Raw genomic sequence first — 19,888 nt, forward strand, 5'->3', positions numbered from 1 at the left:
TTAGTTAATGGCACACAAAGCAATGATGCAATTATTGTACACTAACAGGTGTTGGAAAGGAAGAAGAGGATGTATAAATCATGGGTAAGGGGTGAACTTCAGAGGAGGATGCAAAGCCTTGGGCAGAACTTGTTGTCTTTCTCAGAATTGGCTTTGAAGGAAGGGAAAGCCAGTGGTACTCCAGGCTCTTATGTAGGAGCTTCAAGAGCAATGCTGTTTTGTAAATGATTATAAAGCTGTTGATAAACCCAGAGCTTTTGGCTGTGAGGAGCTCCCTTGCCATGAGCTTGGCAAGGTGAAATGTGGTACAGGGCCATTGGAAAGCATCTGGTCATTGCGATTCCATAATTAGACCAATGTGGTGTTATAAATAAAACAAAGCAGATGAAGACTCCAAGACTTTCACCAAAAAAAGAGACTTAGTGAGGGTATCAAATACTCCCCCTGACTCTCCCACTGAGCAACTGAAGGCAGAGGAACTGAGTGTCTCGTCACTTCAAAACTGAATGTGCTTCTGGCTTCCTCAAATTCATCATGGTGCTTCTGGAAGTGCTATTAACTTGTGAACATGTGGAAGGGGAGAGTTTTCTTCAGAGAACAAAGATTTCTGCCAACTCCTCTGTGCTTTAAGTGTCCAAAATAACAACCTCCCTGTTGGTGTAATGATGGCATTTGGTGCACAGAAAACTTCCTTACACAACCTCCCTGTTGGTGTAGCAACAAGAAGAGGTGTAATAATGGCATTTGGTGCACAGAAAACTTCCTTATATTTTTTAAGAAGGCATGGAATTTGTGTGGCATTTGTCTCAGACAGCCAGACATGCTGCTTTCCTAAATTATCCATTTGACCCAAGCAAGTAGTACTAGGGTTTCAGTTGTGGTGGTTTGAAATGGGGAGATTAAATGTAGCATGTTCTTGGTTGTTTACCAAGAATGAAGGATGAGGCATCTGAGAACTTGTGTGGATGCTGAGCCTTTCCAGGATTGGAGAAACTAAACTGAACAGTGTAAGCTAGATGGTATGGGAATTGAGCAAAAAAAAAAAAGGAGATATGCCTTTAAGATGATGAGAAACAAAGGTCATCTTTGGATGGTCTCCCAGATGCCTAGCTTGTGACAACATTAATAAGCAACACAGAAAATATTAAAACACCTGTTTCCTTCCCTCTATATGGTTTTGCAGCAGGTTGTGACAGCTTGTGAACTGCGAGGTGGCAACTTCCAACAAAGATCTGCAGAGGCAGACAGATGCAGAGGGCAATCCTGTCTTGCTGTTGTTTAGCAGAGACCCTGTGAAACAGGAGCTGAAAACTCAATTTCTATTTCTTTCAATTCTTAAAAGGAGCTTTAACAGTGCACTGGAAGTCTGTCATAATTGACATTAAGTGGGAGTTTTTATTCTTTTTCTGGTAAAAAGTCCACAGTAATTCCCTCCCCCATCACCTTTAGAGTTGCAGGCAGACCTGTGTTTTGATGATGGTTATATCCAGAAGGTTTATGCTGCTTTAATAAATGGTTTAAAATTCTGCTTAAAATACTTTGCTCTGCTTAATCTGTAATTTTCCAAAATAGTTTAAAAGGCCTTAGGGATTTCATTACCCATCTTGTCTTTTTAGGCGTAAGGCCCAGTTATTTTTGATAGATAGCCTGTCTCACTGCAGATGTACTTTGAAAGAGTTTTTTTTGGAGAGGTGCTGCATACCTATACCCTGTAATCTCCCAATGTGCATCTGCAGCTGGCTCTCCCTACTGCTTCTTATAAAACTTAGTTTTGCTGGTTTGGGGAAAATATAGACAGTCTGTAGTTGTAAAGGTTTTTCCTGCCCCTGAATTATTATTTCTGTTTGTTGCAGAGGCCTTAAGTCCTTTTAAGCCAATACCCTGTTGAGGCTACAATAAATCTTGAAGAGATTCTTCAGTGTAGTCATGTCTGGTAGCTGTGCTGTCATATGCCAATATGAGAATAGATGTGTGCTCACATCACAAAAACTGACATAAAGAACATTGTAATGGTAAAAAACAGCATTTAATAGAAGCTGAAGAATAGGAGATATCTGTAAGTAGAAAAGTTAGAATCCCTTAAAACTATACTTATTTAGCTTACCCTCTTAAACAGCCATACCACAAAAAGCAAAAAACAGAGTAGCTGTTAAATGAGAAAATAAATGCATGGGTTTGAAAAACCTCCAACTGAAGTTTATCGTTCAATGTGAAGAGATTCAGAAAGAAGAGAGGCTAGTGAGGCACAGTGTTGGGCGTGGATGTACCTGGGATCATTTCCAAGCCAGACCCATCTACTTCTGGAAATTTTTTTCTTCAGAGACCTTTGGTTCAAACCATACACTGAGCAGTCCCAGCATGGGCTGCCTCTGTGCCCATTTGTTGTTAACTTGTTAGCTGATGAACCACTGTCCTCTCCTTCTCCAGCTCAGATCCTCGCTGCTGCTGCTCTCCTGCAGCCAGACCAGCTCTCTTTGGTCCAGGGTGTCCCTGGACAGCTGTGGTTGGCCTCACAACAGTGCTCACCTGGGGCTTGTATCTTGCTGGAAGCTGTCTGGAGAAGATCAGCACCAGGAGGCCCTGCTTCCTACCTCCACACCTACTTTGCTAAAGGAAGAGGCTTGTGGCAGAGGCTGCAATGGTGGGATTTTGGATGTACATGGCCTGTACCATATTACATTCCATTTCGTTGCTTGGCACAAGGAAAGGAAGTGTGCAATCTGCTCAGATGTTTCTAGGTGTCAGATCAGGCATATTCTGCTCTTCCATCACAGGACTTGTGCCTTTTACTCTCAAAACCACCCCAAACTCAGTTGTAAATTAATATATATTTGTGGACCCCCTGAATAGGTATCACTAGTATTAAGCCTGACTCCAGATGAAAGCAGCTACCTTGGGCATCAGAAGAGCTGTATTTGAGCTATTGATCTGTTAAAAAAATTACCAAGTAATTTGAAAAGGGTGAAAAAAAACATGGCTAGCAGTTGAATTCATGGTACAATGACACATAGCTTTACTTTCCATATGTGAGTTCCCTTAGCAGTAGTAGTAGTAGTAATAATAATAATAATAATAATAAAAATAACCGTTTATTTTGTAAACGTAAATGTTTGAGAAGGTATTAAACACCTAAACTGACTTCTTCCAACTTGCTCTCCAGTTCTTGGTTTTTGGAGGTATGACAAGCAACACCAGCAAGAGCCTGTTATGCTCCAGCCCAGTGGTGTTTCCAGATGGTGCAACCCAGGTAGAAAGGTGGTCCACTGCAAAGAGTTTGTATCTAATAGGTTGGATTACTTATTTGCAGCCAGCACCACAGTTGAAATTTATTCTTCACAACATACTTCCACAAAAATTAATTTAAAAATTATTTGAGAATTTTGTACTATCTTTAATGTATAGCATATGCTAATGTTCCTGTCTGAAAGCTTTATTATAAATCAGCTGGGACAGGGATTTTCACAGCTCTTTTCATTAACATGAATACTGGGACAAGCAGTGAATGAATAATACTCAAAATTTCAAGCTGATAGTTTTGATTACAAAAGCTCATCCCATAACTCTATGTTTCTGAATATCTCTCAAAATCTTCTGCTTGTTGCTTTTGAATATGCATGGAATGGAGATTGTAATTGTGCTGCAGCGTTGTAAAACTGTTCAATTTGTGAGTCTTTGGAATCTTGTGCATCTCTATCTTGTGCAACAATAAAGGAAATCAGAACATAAAATTAACTTTTTTTCCATCAAAATAGGCCATAACAGCTCTTTTAAACAAGAGATGGCAAATGATAGAGCTATCTGAAATTGCCTGTATTTGCTCTTCTATTATGTGCTTGCGGTAATTGAAATTAGGTAGAGGTTGAATACCAGCAGGTGTCTTAATTTCAATTCAGTTTTAAAAAAATAAATCAGAAATGAATACTATAAAATATGTACACATATGCTGCTAGGAAGATATTTGACACACTTGATACAACTATTACCTTTTAGAAGTTGTAAAACATTTTTGGCTGCTAATTATTCCCATTTCATGTATGTGAATAACAGCAGAGAATTAAAAAGTGAAAGTGTTTTGATACAACAAAATGTCCTTTATATGTTAATGTGAATTCCAGAAGGTTTTTGCAGCTTGAATGTAGTGCTTGCTGGGCAACTGCTGTTACTGAAATGAGCTGCAATAACAAGAGCTTAATAGTTAGCTTTGGTACAGGGAGACTTGCAGGAGCCAGGAACTTTCATAAAGCACAAGACAAAGGGGCAACTTTTCAGATTCTGTCTTAAATATAGCTCTTTCTGGCAATCCCAGAAGTTAAACAAGCACTGGATGTTGTCATTAGCCTCTCTGGAGTGAGATTGGAGGCATGTGAGAGACTCCACCTTGAGCTCCCATGGAGGTCAGGGCCAGAGAGCAGAGGTGAGGGGTAGGTGAGGAGGGGGTTGCACCCACATAGAATTGAGTAATGCAGAGTTTGGATAACTCAGTGACAGTCTATCTTGATATAATCCTAAGGGATGGGGCCAGAGAGGTGAAAGAAAGTATGAGTTATGTCAATATGGGATTTATCTAGATTCCTTTCAGGCTCTTGATTTTGGCTGTGCACGACAAGGATGTGCAGCCCCTCCTGTCTCATGCTGTGATTTAGAGCTGTATTCTTGCCTCTGTGAGGATTTTGACACGGGCAAGTTTTCCAAATACTTAATTTTTAAATTTTCTTTGTCCCTGTTTGAAAAAAAATAAATCTCTCTTGCTTGTCTTAAAACCCATTTGGATATTAAAACAGCCAGATTTTTATTTTCTCTCATCAAATAGTTTGCTCCAAATGCAACTTTAGCTTATCATGGGCTGCCTATGGATTGGGGATAAACTTGGCAACAGTATGAATTAAAAGAACAGAGAAGAATATCTCATAATTTTATGAATGGTTTGCTTTGATGTTTCAAAAAGAAACCAGATTTGCTGCATAGAACAATTAAGACAAGAAGCCAAAGGCTTAGGGGGTAACTGGTGAAGTCAACCTCTTCCTTCTCCCATCAAACATCCTCTGCTAGTCTGGGATTCTTCCTGAGATGGTGGCTTGCAGCCCTTCTCTGAATTGGACCTGTTTCCCCTCTGTGAGCTTGTTCTACCTGCTGGGAATAGGAAACTGGGTGGAATGTCTCCTGCAGCTTTGGGGTAATAGCATGTTGTCTAGTGGCATGAAAAATATAGTAACTCAATAAAGGTTAATATTTGTCATCAATTAAAAAAATTAACTTCTTCCATTCTTCTCATTGTACCTCAAATCTCACCCATCATGAGAGACACTATGGGCAGGTTCTGTGAAGAACAGCCTGGGAAGCAGAGTACTGTTTGCATGCTCCTACAGCCCTTCCATTCCCTACTGCAGGATTTAGTAGCTGAAGATGTTTGCCAGTAGCAATATTTGGTGCAAAGACTGCTAACTGTGTTTAATGGTAATAAACAGGAATTGACTCTGCCCTAATGTATTTGTCCAAAGAAGAAAAATGAAGAGAAATGTCATAAGGGACCTTGTATTTCCAAAATCAGCTCTGAGACACTGTGTACCCACCAGGGTGCTATGAATACTCCCACGGACTTAGCATGGGTTTCCATGCTGGAATGTGACAGGTGCCAGTCCTCTGTCCTATTGGCAGCACCCTGGTGCAGTGCCTGTTCCTTCTTACACTCAAACATACTTGTCTCTTTCCACAGGGTCTGTGCCATGCTTTCCATGGAGAAATTATTTATTCTCTTTTCCCAGAGGTGGTGGTGCCTTGGTGTAATTTCCATGGTGATTTAATTTTTGTCATGGCTCCTCCTCAGGTGCCTTGCCAAGGCTTTCCTTGCAGCTGGCTTCAGGCCACCCTTGATGGAACCCATCTCTTGCAGAGTTAAGATGCCTGCATTGGGAAGGGAGAGCTATAGCAGGCTGGTGACTTCATGAGGGGGCCTTGGAAAGGCACAGATCCTCCTTGCATGGAGGAGTATTTCTCCTGTGAGAAGTACTGTGGGGGGAAGCAAGGATGTCTTTCATGGCAGAATCCTGGTTCCTTGAGAGAGCTGTTAACTCACCTGCCTGACTTAACCTTCCCTGGGTGTCAGCAACTACACTGGCTATCCTGAGAGAGGCCAAGGACAAAGGGGACCTGGTCCATTCTGCTCTCCTCAAGAAGTCTGTTGCCTGTTGTGCCTATACCAGGAACCAGCCCTGTGTTGGGTACACTGTTGGTGTGCTGGTGTTTGGTGCAAAGCCCCCTAAGAGTTTCCCTGGATCCTCTCATCCATGAAGAGTGATATCCATGACAGACCAGCAGCTGTGGCACAGTAGAAAGCCCCTCCTGGGAGAAAGCATGGACAGTTTTGGTTTTTTTCCTACCATTAAAGATTTTCCTCATAGTGAAGAATTACTTCTATAAGTGGATGAAACTTTGTTCTCTTGGAGGCCAAGTCAGAACATCTGTCAGCCTCAAGAGGCTAAAACAGCTTTTTCACCCCCCTCTCTCCTGCATCTTCTGCAGGCTTGATCTTTACCCTTTGATCTCCGGATCTACAGCCCTGGAAAAACAACAGTTTCATTGGGTTGGGGCAGAGCCCTCACATCTTCCAGGCTGTAAATCTGACTATTGTGTTTGAGCATTGCCTGTGATGCTTCTTATCGAGATTATTGTTCCACCCTTTCCTGTTTGGTTTCTTTCATAATTCCTTTTGAATGGGCTCCCTAGTAAAGAGCCCATCATAAACAAACACATAGAGCTTTGCACAATGCAAAATAACATTGATTTCCCAGTTTTCCTCCCCAGCGGTATAAAAAATGCGCCCCAAATATAAAATGAAAGGATCCCAAAGGGATGGAAATCATCCAAGAAAGTCATACCCTCCAGTGGCAAACCACCACTGGTGTAGCTGAGACCCACCCCCGTCCAGTTTCCAGCTTTCCCAGAGTTTTCATAAGTGGGAGAAGGCAGTGGTGTGCGCCCAGAGCCCCCCCATCCCATTCCTAGCAGCACCCCCCACTTCAGCCCTCAGCAAGGTCTCATGTTGATTCAGTGTCCTCTAGTGGCAAACCCGCGACACACACACGAGACAAGAGGGACGTGGGGACCCTCTGCCTGGCTTCAGGAGAATCAGGAGGATGTGTCCTTGAAGGAGATATCTTCGGGAAAAGAGTGACTGCACACGTCATCCGAGCCACGCGTGCAATGTGTGGCAATGTGTCAGCCAAGTAAGTCACAGTGTTACTGCAATCTGCTCCAGTCCTTGGAGTTACACATGCCAAAAAAGGCTTCTGGAGAGTGCTGTCAGTAAAATACTTCAATATATTGTTACAAGTGAACAAACTGTTGGAAAATTTTCAGGGTTCTTCATTATGAATGATTAAGATACTTTCTTAAGGTAGAGTTTACAGCTTCACTTAGGTGGAAGATACAGTGGCAAAGCTGTAATAGTGAGATGGAGCCCCCAGCTTCCCTGCATTGGCTGGGAGCCAGTTTTGTGGTGCAGAAGCAGCAACAGTGCTCAGGAGGCTATCAGAATGGCCCCAAAATATCTCGTCTATATCTCTGGGAATAGCACACTCATTCTTCATGTTTTTAACATGTTGGCATAAATTCTTATCACATTCATGAGCCTTTAATTACTTAAAGTATCATAACAAAATTGCATTTAAGATGTTTTCATTGATCCCCAAAATTTTACAGCAATTTCTAGCTTTTTGGTTTTCCCCAGCCTCTATTCCCATCCTACCAAATTCTTCTGCTCTCTACTGTTGGAAGCTATTTCCTGATCTATGGTTTAGTGATTTCAAATCCCTCCAGACTCTGGGTATGTTTTCTGTCTGGAGATGGACTCTGGCTAAGCTCATTTCTAGTGGTGACATGAAGGCATGACTTGTTATTTTGGCATGCAGCACAAGTCGATAGAGAAATCAGATCAAATGGATCTCTGCATTAGGCGAGCTTCCTGGAAAAGATGATGCACTTTTAGTTGTTATCACCACAAGCTCACAATTAAAAATATGTCATGACACTACCACTGAGGAATAATGAATCAGCTTCTCAGATAATGGAGTGTTTATCCACATCAGAACACAACGTTTTTAGTGGCTGCAAAATGCCCCAGAATATCTTTCTGTGCTGTAAAACCACACATCAAATCTTTGACCATAATCATCCCCCCTCAAATATGAAATTGAGCACTGTCTAGTATTTTCCTTAAACAGATGCAGAAAAGACTTTTTCTTCCCCTCCCCTCCCTCCTCCTTCCCCCTCCTTTATTTTTTTCTGTGGCTGAAGGGCAAAGAAGACTCTATAAAATGTCTGAGGCTTTTCAGATGGCACTGGTTGGCTGGTTTTATTCATTGTATTGGGACAAATCAAGACTGTAAAATGACCTTATTTCTACTTTTGTTTGCACAATGTTTTGCATCAGAAAAACTGGTTTGAACATGTCCAACATACTTTTTTCTTTAATAATCAGCATTGTTTGGATAAAATGCTGAGGCAGTTCTTGGAGGTTGTACAGGAACCCAAACCTTGTCCCAGACTTACTAAGTGTTGAGAACCTCCTAAGGCCCCCGGGACATCCTCACTCTCTGGTCTCAGTGAAATTCCCTTGCAAGGCAGAACCACTTTGGAAAACAGGCTTAAGGACTTCAAAATTAAAGGCTGCTCTTGGGATCCATCTAGAAGGGAATCAGCAGCTGCTGTACACTGGGAGAAACCCAGAGCCTGGCTCTTTACCCTGGTGAGGCAGACAGAGGATCTGCTGAGAATGGCAGATGGTTTACCTGAGATGATAAAACACCTCTGGTCTTACCACCAGCTTGGACCAAGCCACAGCTGTGTAAACACAGGTTTGCTGCCTTCTGCCACTTAGAGGTACGTTGTGACAGATTCTGAGTTCATGTCTAGCCATTGCCAGTGCAACAATCATCACCTCCCTGTCACAGTGGGCTGTAGAAGTGAACAGTCTGACCCTTCTACACCACATCATCCCTCTGTGTTTCTCCCTTGCAAGGAATATCCACTTCCAGTCCTTCAAACAGAGCATGGCAAACCACAGCTTTGCCCATGCCACTAAAAGCCTGCTCCTTGTTCAGAGGGTGTTCATTGCATTACCTATGCTCCAAGAATGGATGGAAAAGGCAGGGCTCACACTAGGAGAAGGCAGTGAGACTGCTTTAGGGCTCCACTGGAGGTATTTTGACTCAGATGCTCCTATTTGCTGCTGTACATGGAAGCCCAGGGGAACTGGGAACATCTGCCTCTGTACTAACTGAACCAGGCTGCTCCTCTGTCTCTGCAGAAATAATATTCCTTGTAACTCTTATCAATCTTTGCCTTTCCCAGCATGTTCTTTAAACCCCTCTATAGCTTCCTGCTCTTTCACCTAAGTGCTGGCTAGGCAAGAGGTAAGACATTGTCTGTCTGTCTGGAGACATGGCCAAATAGCCAAATGGGCCAGAGGAAAAATGCTTGGTTTAGTGATTTTCCTCTGGTGAAGATATGAGTATCTTCTCTCTATAGATGCTGATTTTCATGCAAATCTTAAAAACATTGATTATTTGAAGACTGGGAGGTCATGTCAGATTGCATTGAAACAAGCCAAAAATTGGTCCAGAAAACTGCAGGAAGAGGTGATGGAGAGAGAAAGAGAAATTACTTAATCTTCATTTCCATGGGAACCCAGGCTAACAGTATTTTTATCCTATCAGTCCAATCTGAGTTGTGAAAATATATGAAAAATAATGTGATTTCTGAAACTTCAGGCTGTGGCTTTCAGCATGTCTTTATGCCCTCATGCATCTCCACCATCTACTCCTTGTTACCACTCAACCAGCAATGCTGGTCATGAATGTCAGCAAAGCTGTCCCCATGAACCTGCAAAGAACAGCTGAGTAGCAGTTCTCTGGCCAGCTCTCACTCCCACTCACTTTGTGCATAGCAGGGTATGTGAAAGCTCAGCGGGGATGTGAAGAAATGTGTTTTGTGACTGGAGAGTCTAGATCCCACTTTTATGTGCCCAAATTCTTTTGTTGTTGGACCAGAGTTCAAAAGCTGTCAAGGAATTTTCCAGTGAATCCATTGTGAGAGATTCTCAGTGAATTGAGGCACCTGCACATGAATAGCACTGATGGACCATGGTTTTAATTTGACATTTTGCTTCAGATTACCTAAAAAAATTGCATTTATGTTCTGAAGAGTTATTCTGTAAGGCAAATTAATGGTCCTGTATGTTTTTATCTTTCTAAGCACCTCTTTCCCCCCCCACCACCCCGCCCCTGACACCCCCCGCCCCGTATCCTAGAGGAGATGCACCATAATTTGATGCCTTGGAAGAAATAGGAAGTTTTCATGCTGCTGTACTAGTGTGGTGTCACCTTTCTTCTTGGAGAGACAAGGTGATATAGGAAAGTGCATATATTTTCTTTTGAATAGGGATTTGACAATTAGCTATAAAGTAAACAAGGGGATGAAGGTCAGGCCTGATCAAGTAACTGGTTAAAAAACCAGAAGGATCTGACTGGATAACACATAGATCTTTAATAATGGTTTAAAACTATTTGTCTTCATAAGCTGGTGGAAGAGGGAGTGAAGAAAATCAGATAGTAATGTTGCACATAATGGTTTTTCTAGTTTAATAAAAATAGTGTGACTCACTAGTCAGACGGACCGAACTCAGCTACCCAACACAATGATACAATATCATATTAAATACTGCTTGTGCATGTGGAAAGAGTAATTTGGGCTGGAAAGGATTTTTAGTCACTAAGGAAATCAGAAGTCATTTTGGATAGCTCAGTGAAAACATCTGGTACAGAGGATCAAAGGCAAATGCTATTTTGGGTTGGAGTAGAGTGCTATTGAAAGTAATATGATAGCATAATGTTCCAATCAATAGTGTTTGGTAGGTTGTTCAGTTTCAAATGTAGAGATACAGCCAAAGAATCACATTGGAAAGAACTAGATTTCAGAGGTGGTGGTGCTGAAGAGACACGTGGATGCTGGGCCAACAAGGTGGCTGGCCTCTCCTCCTGGTACTGTTATTGGATTGTGGGACACTTAAATCAAGACACCATTTACTTATTTGCCATGAGGCAGGCAGTTGGAACTGCTTAGTTATGGCAGTGGTAGAGACTCCAGCACCAGAAATCTTTACCCCAGGGCTTGATTTTTTTATTTCCACAAGAATTTAGGGAGACCTCTAGTCTTTGTTGACATGAGGAGAGGGTACATAGCAATCAGGATCAAATAAGAGAGGAAGGAGAACATAAGGGCAAAATGAGTGACCATTTAGAGATTACATAAAAATTCTAGAAACACATTTAAAGTAGAGGAAGAAGCATGCTGATTAACTTCTCACTGAGGAAGACTGAACGGGTGAACTGTAATAGACCCAGCAAAAAAGATGTGCTCCTAGTTCATCAACGTTTGTGTAGCCAGATTATCCAAGTTTAAAATCACCAGATATAAAATATTTTGTCTATGTCTGAAGACTTTTTGTTGTCCTAGAAAGAAATATGTCCCATGTGTCAAAACAACACCTGTTTTCTTTCCTTTGTCCGGTCTACAAGAATAAGACAGGTCAGAAATAATCCACATTAGGTTTTTTTACTCCCAGATTTCTGGTTCCAACATAATTTTACCCATGAGGGGCTTTGCACATGCACTAGAACAGCAAACATTTTGATAAATTAGTTGGTTTAGTAGGGACTGATGAATTTTATCATGAGCTAGTGGAGAAATGCAAGGTCCAAGTCTAAGATGGATGGGGTTTACTGAGGAGAGTAGGAGAATTCCAAATAAAATCTATTGGGGAAATGTCAGTATTAAACTTCAGCTGACTGATTTACAGAATCATAGAATTGTTAAGGTTGTAAAAGGTCTCTAAGATCATCAGGTAAGAAATTCTGTGTATAGTGAAGTGAAATCAGATATAGGATTACAAACAAGATGCAGGCATTTAAGCTGTAACAAAGCAAATCCATGGGGATCTGGAGTCTATAATGGAGTGCAAACCAAACAGCAGTCAGCCATATCCAGAGCAAAGGCGGGAAGAAAGAGTCACTAAAAACCCCAAATCATCACAAAATCATTAAGGTTGGAAAAGATCTCTTAGATCATTGAATCAAACATGTTGCAATGGTTGAATTTACAACTTTGTTACCCACAGTGAGCAAAGCCAGTGTGAGACCAGTGCTGCAAATGCAGTGGGCTATTATCAGACCTTTTAAAAGCAGTTGCTGCCTCATTTAGGTGTATCTCATAAACCTGGTTTAAATTCCCCCCCATTTTGCAAATGCCTGTTCATAATGAGGAATGATGGGCCTCTGTGTTCAGTAGAAAGGAATACAGGTCTGAAAAATCAGATGTGAAAGTCTGCAGAGGCTGGAACTTTCATTTTTTTTGCTCAAATTTGGTCACAATTTCAAAATGAAGAGTGTTTAGGCAGTAGAGACCACTCTACCTGCAAGGACAGCCCTCACCTGGGAACATCTCCTCTGCCACAATTTTCTGGCTTAAAGGACAAGCAGGTCACCCTTCAGCTGTGTGAAGTATCATTGATCTTTGTCTTAGGGCTACAGGCTGAACTTCAGCCTCATGTTGCAGATAAAGCCATCAGCATGGTACTCAGCCTAGCAGAGCCCAAGCCAGCCAGGACCTTTTAGCACAGCAGCAGTACAAATGTTAATAATAAATCAGTGAATGGTTGAGAGATTTGCCCTAAAAGGAAATCTCCCAGCTCTATTCTTTCCAGCTATGTTGTTTCTGGGAGGTTGCTGTGCTGTTTTCCTACCAAATAAAAGGACCATTTTTTCCCCTCAATGTGAGATGCCAAGTCTTGAGGTCCCACTGCTCTGAATAATTAAGAACAGAAAGTCCTTTCCTACAATGTGACTTAGGCCTTGTGATCCGTTATGGTCTTCTGATTTCTGATTCTGCCTTAAAATGACCAGATCTTGAATTCAATATGAGGCTGAATAAGTAGTTACTCATACATGCAACCTGATTTCATCAAATGGAGCTAGCTGAGCATGACTGCTTAGCTGCTGGCGCACAGAGCTCATGACCTGCCTGCTGTGACGGCATGGTCATTTTTAGCAGCAGTACATTTTCCTTCCTTTTCAGATTTAGGGCAAGTATGTTCCTGGACACAGGAAAGAAACACAGTATCTGAGGTTCCATGTGAAAAAGAGGAACTGACTAACTGAACAAAAAGTGGGGCAAGAGTCCCCAGCTGAGCATGTCAAGCCCATGAATCAAGTTGTATTATTATCTTTTGGTGTTTTTTTTTAGCCAGCGTGCTAAACCTGTGATTCAAGTGGGTCTTAGGAAGCAGAAAAGGGCAGTCTGACCTCTTGTAGCCCCTGAGGGATGCCACTGTGATTTTTCCAAAGCATCAGTTGTTTATTCCAGAGGACTGGCAAAATGCAAACTCCGGATTAGAGCTGCCATCCTTGAGCAACTACTACTGAATAGGTAAAAGCTTTGCTTCAGCTGAGCTGGATGCAAACCAAAGATGGTCTCAGTGTCTGACCATGGAGGTCTTACCTATAATTCTTCCTGTTCTCAGTTGAAAAATTTGTTTTGTGGCTGTTTTCGTGCCTGTAGTTTTGCTGTTGTGTAGTTCTGTGTTTCAGCCCAGAAATGGTAACTTTTACTAGCAGCTGAAATACCTCACCTGTTACCTCATTAGTTAAAGAGGTGTTAGATAATGATACTTAGTCAGTTAAAGAGCAATCCAGGATGCTTTGGATTTCATTTGAAGACAGATTTGTAGATGTTAAGGCTGTTGAACAAATGTACGTTCATGGCCTTAATTTAATTACGGTTATGAACAATCAGAAACTATGGAAGGTAACATAAGCATTGTGCAGAACCCTGACAGAGGCTGGAAGGCAACCTGACAGAGAAAACTAGTAACAGAGGTATCTGGGAATTGCTTGGTATAAATCTCCCCTATTATCAAATTTCCCTGTGGCCTCCACAACCAGTAGAAATCTCTCTATGTATAGAAAAGCTTATGGACAGCTGCCAGTAGATGATGCCTGAAAATCAGGAATGAGACAGCTGGTGTTTGACCTTGCTTTACTTGATCCTGATTTATAAAAAAAGCTGGAAATCTCAGGGCTCCCATGACTCCAGTGGGAATCACCCTTTCCAGCCTTGTGGAACAGCCTTCTCAGAAAGATCTATAAACCACGAGTGAAATTTTCCATGTCCCCTAGAGACTTGCTGTTGAATCATACCCCCGAAGGGAGTTTCAAAGATGTTCATTGATGGTGATTGTTTTTTTTTCCCCAAAACTGACACTGGAGTCCTAGAATAGGCCATGCAATTGCAGCCTGAGAAAATCTAAGAACTATGCAACAGATCCAGAAAATTGCACAGCAAGACTTAAAATCTCTTAGTATATTGCCTGAGTGGCACAAGGATTTTCATAGGTGTGTTGATAATTAAAATAAACCTGGCACTTTGACTAAAACTTGCAGGAAAAAGAGTGAGTTATAAAGAACTCCCCAAAGCTTTAATCCAGAGATAAGAACAAAACAAAAAAAAATTCTACCTCTTCTCTGTCTTTGCTTGTGGCCTGTCCCTCAACCCAGCAAAAATAGCTCAGAAAAATTTAACACTTCACACTAATTTCCAGAATTCCGGGGTCTCCCAGTAGAGGGAAGTATTGTTTCATTTCCTTTGACTTTGAAAGGCTTTGCCAGGGGAAATAAGGCAAAAGTACAGAGAGATCAATAATGTGCAAAGAAGGAGATGGAAATGATCACTTAGACCTTAGTCTTGCAGGTACACACCTTCTTGCATAAGCAGGAACTCAAAATAAATGAATGCATAAAAGCTGCAGGATAAGGCCCTACATCATTTAATATTCATGTGAAATACACAGAAACTGTACCAAACAAAAGTCCTGCAATGGAAGCTAAAAGTGCAAATTAATTTTTTTCCTGTTATTATCTGTGCTTTCCTCGATGATAGTCTGTAGCCAAAGCTTTTGCATATTTTCTTACTGCTGTTATGTCTGTCAGCTCTAATTATCCAGGGGAAAGTGGGGATGAAATATCTGAGTCATACAGATACCATGGCTTCCCAAGGCAGCTCTGCAAAAAGCCAGCTTGAATTTCTGCATGATGCTGCCAGGTGAAATAGTTCAGGGAGGTCTTCCCTGTGTGTTGTCCTGTGGGTGCTGGAAACTAGCTGAGGTGGGGTCAGGGTCATTGCTCCTGAGCTCCTGGAGCAGGAAGCAGGAGGGAGTCAGGCATGGAGACTGCTCAGTGTACCAGCTCCTGGTGCTGTGCTCTGAGGCTGTGGACATGGTGCTTCCAGCTGGCTCAGTGGGAACAGACCTGTGCTCAAAACAAATAAAACTGATTTGGGTGCCTCAACCATACTAAAAATATTAGGACTGGAGTATAAACTCTGACAGGCATCCTTAATTATTCATACACTCCTCAGCTGATTTTCCCTGTGCTAATTAACTCCTCTGCAGACCAAAATAGGGTCAATTCAGAGAGCATGGGCTGGAGGCAGAATGGACATAGTCATCTTAGTCTGAGCTGAAAGTAAATTTGCCCATATGGACATGATCTATGTGGTATTGCATAGAGCAACACCACCTGAGTGGAGACAGCTTTGTTCTTTCTGTCCTGTGAGGTGTTATCTGCAGAGGGATTAAATTGCTGGCTGGTGAGGAGAGCAGATGGAGCAGATCATGTTGCAGAGCTTTTCTTCTCCTCAGCCTGACCGTACCTTACAGAGCTTTACTTTTTCAAGTGCTGGTATCAGTGTGAGCTCCAGCACCAGGAGCTGCAGCACTGGCCTGGTGCCCCGGGTAATCATCAAGGGTTGAACTGCTCAGGGATCCCTTCTTCTGCTGCCCCATCTGCATGTCTCTTAGAATCCCCTCCAAAGTAACCCTTGATGTACCTCAGGAAAAGTCTCAGAGGTGACTGAGTGAATCCTCTTTCCTGTGGAACAAATGAGATGATCCTGCTAAGGTCTTGAATTATTTCTCCCAGCATTTTAGGTTCTGTGATGAATCTAGCCTTGACTCCTTAGCGGTTCAATACTATTTGCAAAACTTCTTTTTCCGGCCAACACAGTGCTGCCATTTTCCCAGTAAAGGCAAAGACAGGATTTTTGTACACTTGAATGTGATTACTTCATGCTCTGTTATCTTTCTTACTACTCATGGCAGCAGTAATTAAAATTTAATGACTGAAACTTTGTACTTATGGACCGCACCAGTTATGTTTTTTTTTTTCCTACCTATAAATACCATCTAAAGTTGTTCTACCTTATTTACTTTTTCTTGAAATCAATGAGATAAAATCTGTCTTCCCTCTGTGGAGTCAAGACAGATGCATCTTCTCTCTCCCAGTTCAAGAGCATATCAACCTAGGAACTTGCCTGGCATTTCCCCATCTAAAATATATTCTGGGAAATTTGTCATTTTAAAGTCAGGTTTATTCTGCATCCCCACCTCTGCTGACTGCCTAATACCTCAGGAATCATGTGAAATTATTCTGCATGCAACAGCTCGTGGTGGCTTCCTCAAAACATGAGTCAAAAATTTGGGCAGGCAGCACACCACTACTCTCTGCATGGTGGCATAGAGCAAATAGTGACTGTGTATGATCTGTCTCCATACTCAGCTCTTATTCAATCATTTTGAGAGTGATTTTTTAAAAGACAGGGGTGGGTACGGCAGAAAAGCTTCCTCAGCTAGTTAGTGGTAGTTGTGAGGATTAGTAGGTCATGCTTTGCAGGAACTCAAGAACCTGTTGTACTCTTTACACAAGTGTGAACAATAGGGAAACAGCAATGTAGAGATTATTCTAAAATACACATTTTTCTTATGCACATTGTGGGTTACTGAGTGCAGAGCTATTTAACATTGCCAGAAATGTCAGAGAAATTTTCTTTCCTCATACAGAAATTTTCTTTCCTGATAAAATGCAAGCAGAAGCAATTTTGTTGGTTGCAATAGACAGATTAACTCAGAGAACAGGTATCAATTGGTTTGTTTTACTCATAACCTGGAAGTTAAAGGATACCAGACAGCTGCCTTCAGTGACCTTACATATGATGACAGGTAAGCATGTCTTCACTGGAAAAGGACTTCAGCACTTTGAAATAACACTTGTCTTCTGCCATATTACTGCTCTTTGCTGGAGGTGATGTCCCATGGCAGAGTCATTGGAAGGGAGGTGTGAGTGCTCATCCAAGGTTTCAGAGCACGATCTGCCTGCTGGATTCTTGCTCTGGCAAGTCCTGGAGAGGATGCCTGGGCACCCCTGCTGGGTGCAGGGCTAGGGAAGGTGATCCTGATGGCCAGCAAGCAGCTGTGTCTGCTGTCACTAGGTCCACTTCTCTTCCTTCTTCTGGAAAGATTTAGTGTCTGACTGTTAGCAGTTTATAAGATTTTGCTAATGCTGAAAACTCTTGTCAGAGATATGTGGCTGCATGCTTTCTCCAAGCAGAAGTGTCAGCAGAATTATCCACAGGCACCAGTCAGGGCAAGTGTCCGGCTGTTTCTGATTCCTTTGACTAAAGGCTGTTGCTGGCTCTAGCATGGAAGCATGCCAGTGAGCAGTGTCAGTTAGGAAAGGGCATTTAACACGAAAAAAGATCTAATCAGTGTCTGGTAAACAAAGACATCTTGCCTTGTGTCAACAATATGCTGGACACATGGCTACAGCTTCCTCCAATTGTGTGTCCTCCAATGCACAACTTTGTAGCTAGAATAGCTACCCACATAAGCTAGTCTTAAAAATGTCATTGTTTTAGGCTGAGGCTCATCAGTATGATGACAGACACTGTAAAAGAAAAGGCAAAATACAATTCCTTATATTGCATAAAGCTCAGGACTGGATTCTTGATTTTTTTTGCTATTGTGTTTCACCCCTGCCTTCCTTCTTTCTGCCTATCACATGTAAGACTGTAATTATGGACAAATATGATGGAGGGAAACTGCTAAATGTTTTCTTAAAGATGGGACAAAATTTCGTCTACTACTACTACTACTACTTCTACAACTTTACACATTTCATTTCTGACTGGGATTTATCTCATTTAGCTTAAAATCTATAAGAACTTTGGATGTAATTAAGCAGAATGCTTTCAAAGGACATGTCCATTTTATCAGTAGATCAATGGAAACTGAATCAAAATGTATCATTTCACATTCAACTCAACTCAAGTATCTGTGTGCAGAGTAAATGTAAATATAAGGTGATTTTAACCCACATGTTAGAAATATTGCACATTTGGTTCAGTATGTCACATGCTTGGCATATCACATTTTGTGTTCATGGTTTCAATGAAAATCAGAAAACAGTGACACCCCAGAAGAAATCTCAGCAGTTTATGCTGTAATTGATATTTTATACAGAAGTGACAGACTCTATGAATAAACCACATGCTTAGTGTGTGCCTAGTTGTTTTCCATTACAAGTTTATACGTGAGGATCCTTAAAACAGAAGAAGGGAAAATTCTTCCAGGAATATGTAGAATATGTTCCTCACTGTTTTGGTTGCCACTTTTCTTTGGGTGCATGTGAATCTTTTGACTTGCTTTTAATGGAGCAACATCATGCCAGCCAATGATAGATGTATGTTGCATCAAGTCTGCATACCTTAGCAGAGATTATCTAACTCTTCAGGGCAAACAGTTTAACTCCATGTTTCCTAACTGATAGGCCTTGTCACAGGAAGATGATGTATTTTTATGAGTACTTTTGTTTTCCTCAGTTCCGGAGGGTTTCAGTTGAATGTTGGATTTCTCACAAACTATTTCCCATCACTTGTTTCAGCCCCAAGTGACCAGTAATTCATACAATCCATGGTGTGTTGGCTGCCTCCATCTCATGGGATTGTGTCTGCTCTCTCACTGGCAAGCTGAAACTTTTCATGAAGACTTGAATGAGTCCCTCGGGGATTGGACCTTTCTGAAAATATATATTTGTGTAAGTGTTGCTATAGCAATGTGTATTATCTGTTACAGCTTGCAAGTCTCCTCAAAGCAGCAGCAATCATTCTGATGAATTCATTTGCACATCGGTGCTTTTCAGGTCATCTCTTTGCATGAGAATTGTCATGAACAAAGTATTTCTGTGTTCAGGAATGAGAAAAGTGAAACACATGGGTGATATTTTAGCAGATGTTGTAGAAAAGTTAATATTTCCCTACTTCCTCGCCTTCTGCACTCCAACTGAAGGAGAACAGTTTTGTATCTGTTGTGAGTTGGGTTTTTTTTTTTTTTTGAGACTAACAGGGCAAAAGAATTGCCTTTATTACTAACTGCTGATTAAAGAACAGAAAATGCTGTTCCTGGCTTCATGGTTCCAGAAAGCAATACTCAGAAATTCTTGCAGGGCCTCTGCTCCTGGGATTTACAGTTTGTTGCTTGTACCCATACACTAGCTTAGTTTATATTATTCAATGATGGTGAGGTATATGGTTAATGGAAAAACTAAACGTGGAATTGAAAAAAATCTTTGTCAGGGAACTAGTCCAGTTTGACTGTAGGAGACATTTCTTATTCTTATTATAGTGATTTGCTTTGTGATGTTTGCAGCAATAACCAATCAAAATATTCTATCAGGCTGTTCTAAGTATTACAAAAAACCTTTTCACATGTGCACACTGCTATGAGGTCTTTCTCTGATCTGGCATTGAATCTGGAAATTGTTGACTGAGGACTGTGGGACTTAGTTGACTCCAGTGTTTTAGCAAATCTTCCCTCTGCTGCATAAATATCTTACTCCTGGTGGTGGTTATGCTTCAGAGTGACTGGAGTAAAGATTGAGGTGGTGCTAATTGTATGCTCCCAATTTCTGAAGTTAAGGGTTGATCCCATTGTTGCTGGTGGCACAGT

General features: G+C 41.5%; 1 long non-coding RNA gene across 4 annotated transcripts in view; it reads left to right on the forward strand.

Annotated features, from left to right (window-relative positions):
* LOC120510697 overlaps positions 1-19,888 on the forward strand; it is a 40,207-nt gene that overhangs the window by 15,221 nt on the left and 5,098 nt on the right. For all 4 annotated transcript variants that reach the window (XR_005629555.1, XR_005629557.1, XR_005629558.1 and 1 more), the window contains one exon: positions 18,825-18,977. This is a non-coding gene — a long non-coding RNA (uncharacterized LOC120510697). The remainder of the gene's footprint in view (positions 1-18,824; positions 18,978-19,888) is intronic.

This window comes from Passer montanus, unplaced genomic scaffold, assembly GCF_014805655.1.
Source record: "Passer montanus isolate IOZ18808 unplaced genomic scaffold, ASM1480565v1 scaffold6, whole genome shotgun sequence".
NCBI classification, from domain to species: Eukaryota; Metazoa; Chordata; class Aves; order Passeriformes; family Passeridae; genus Passer; species Passer montanus.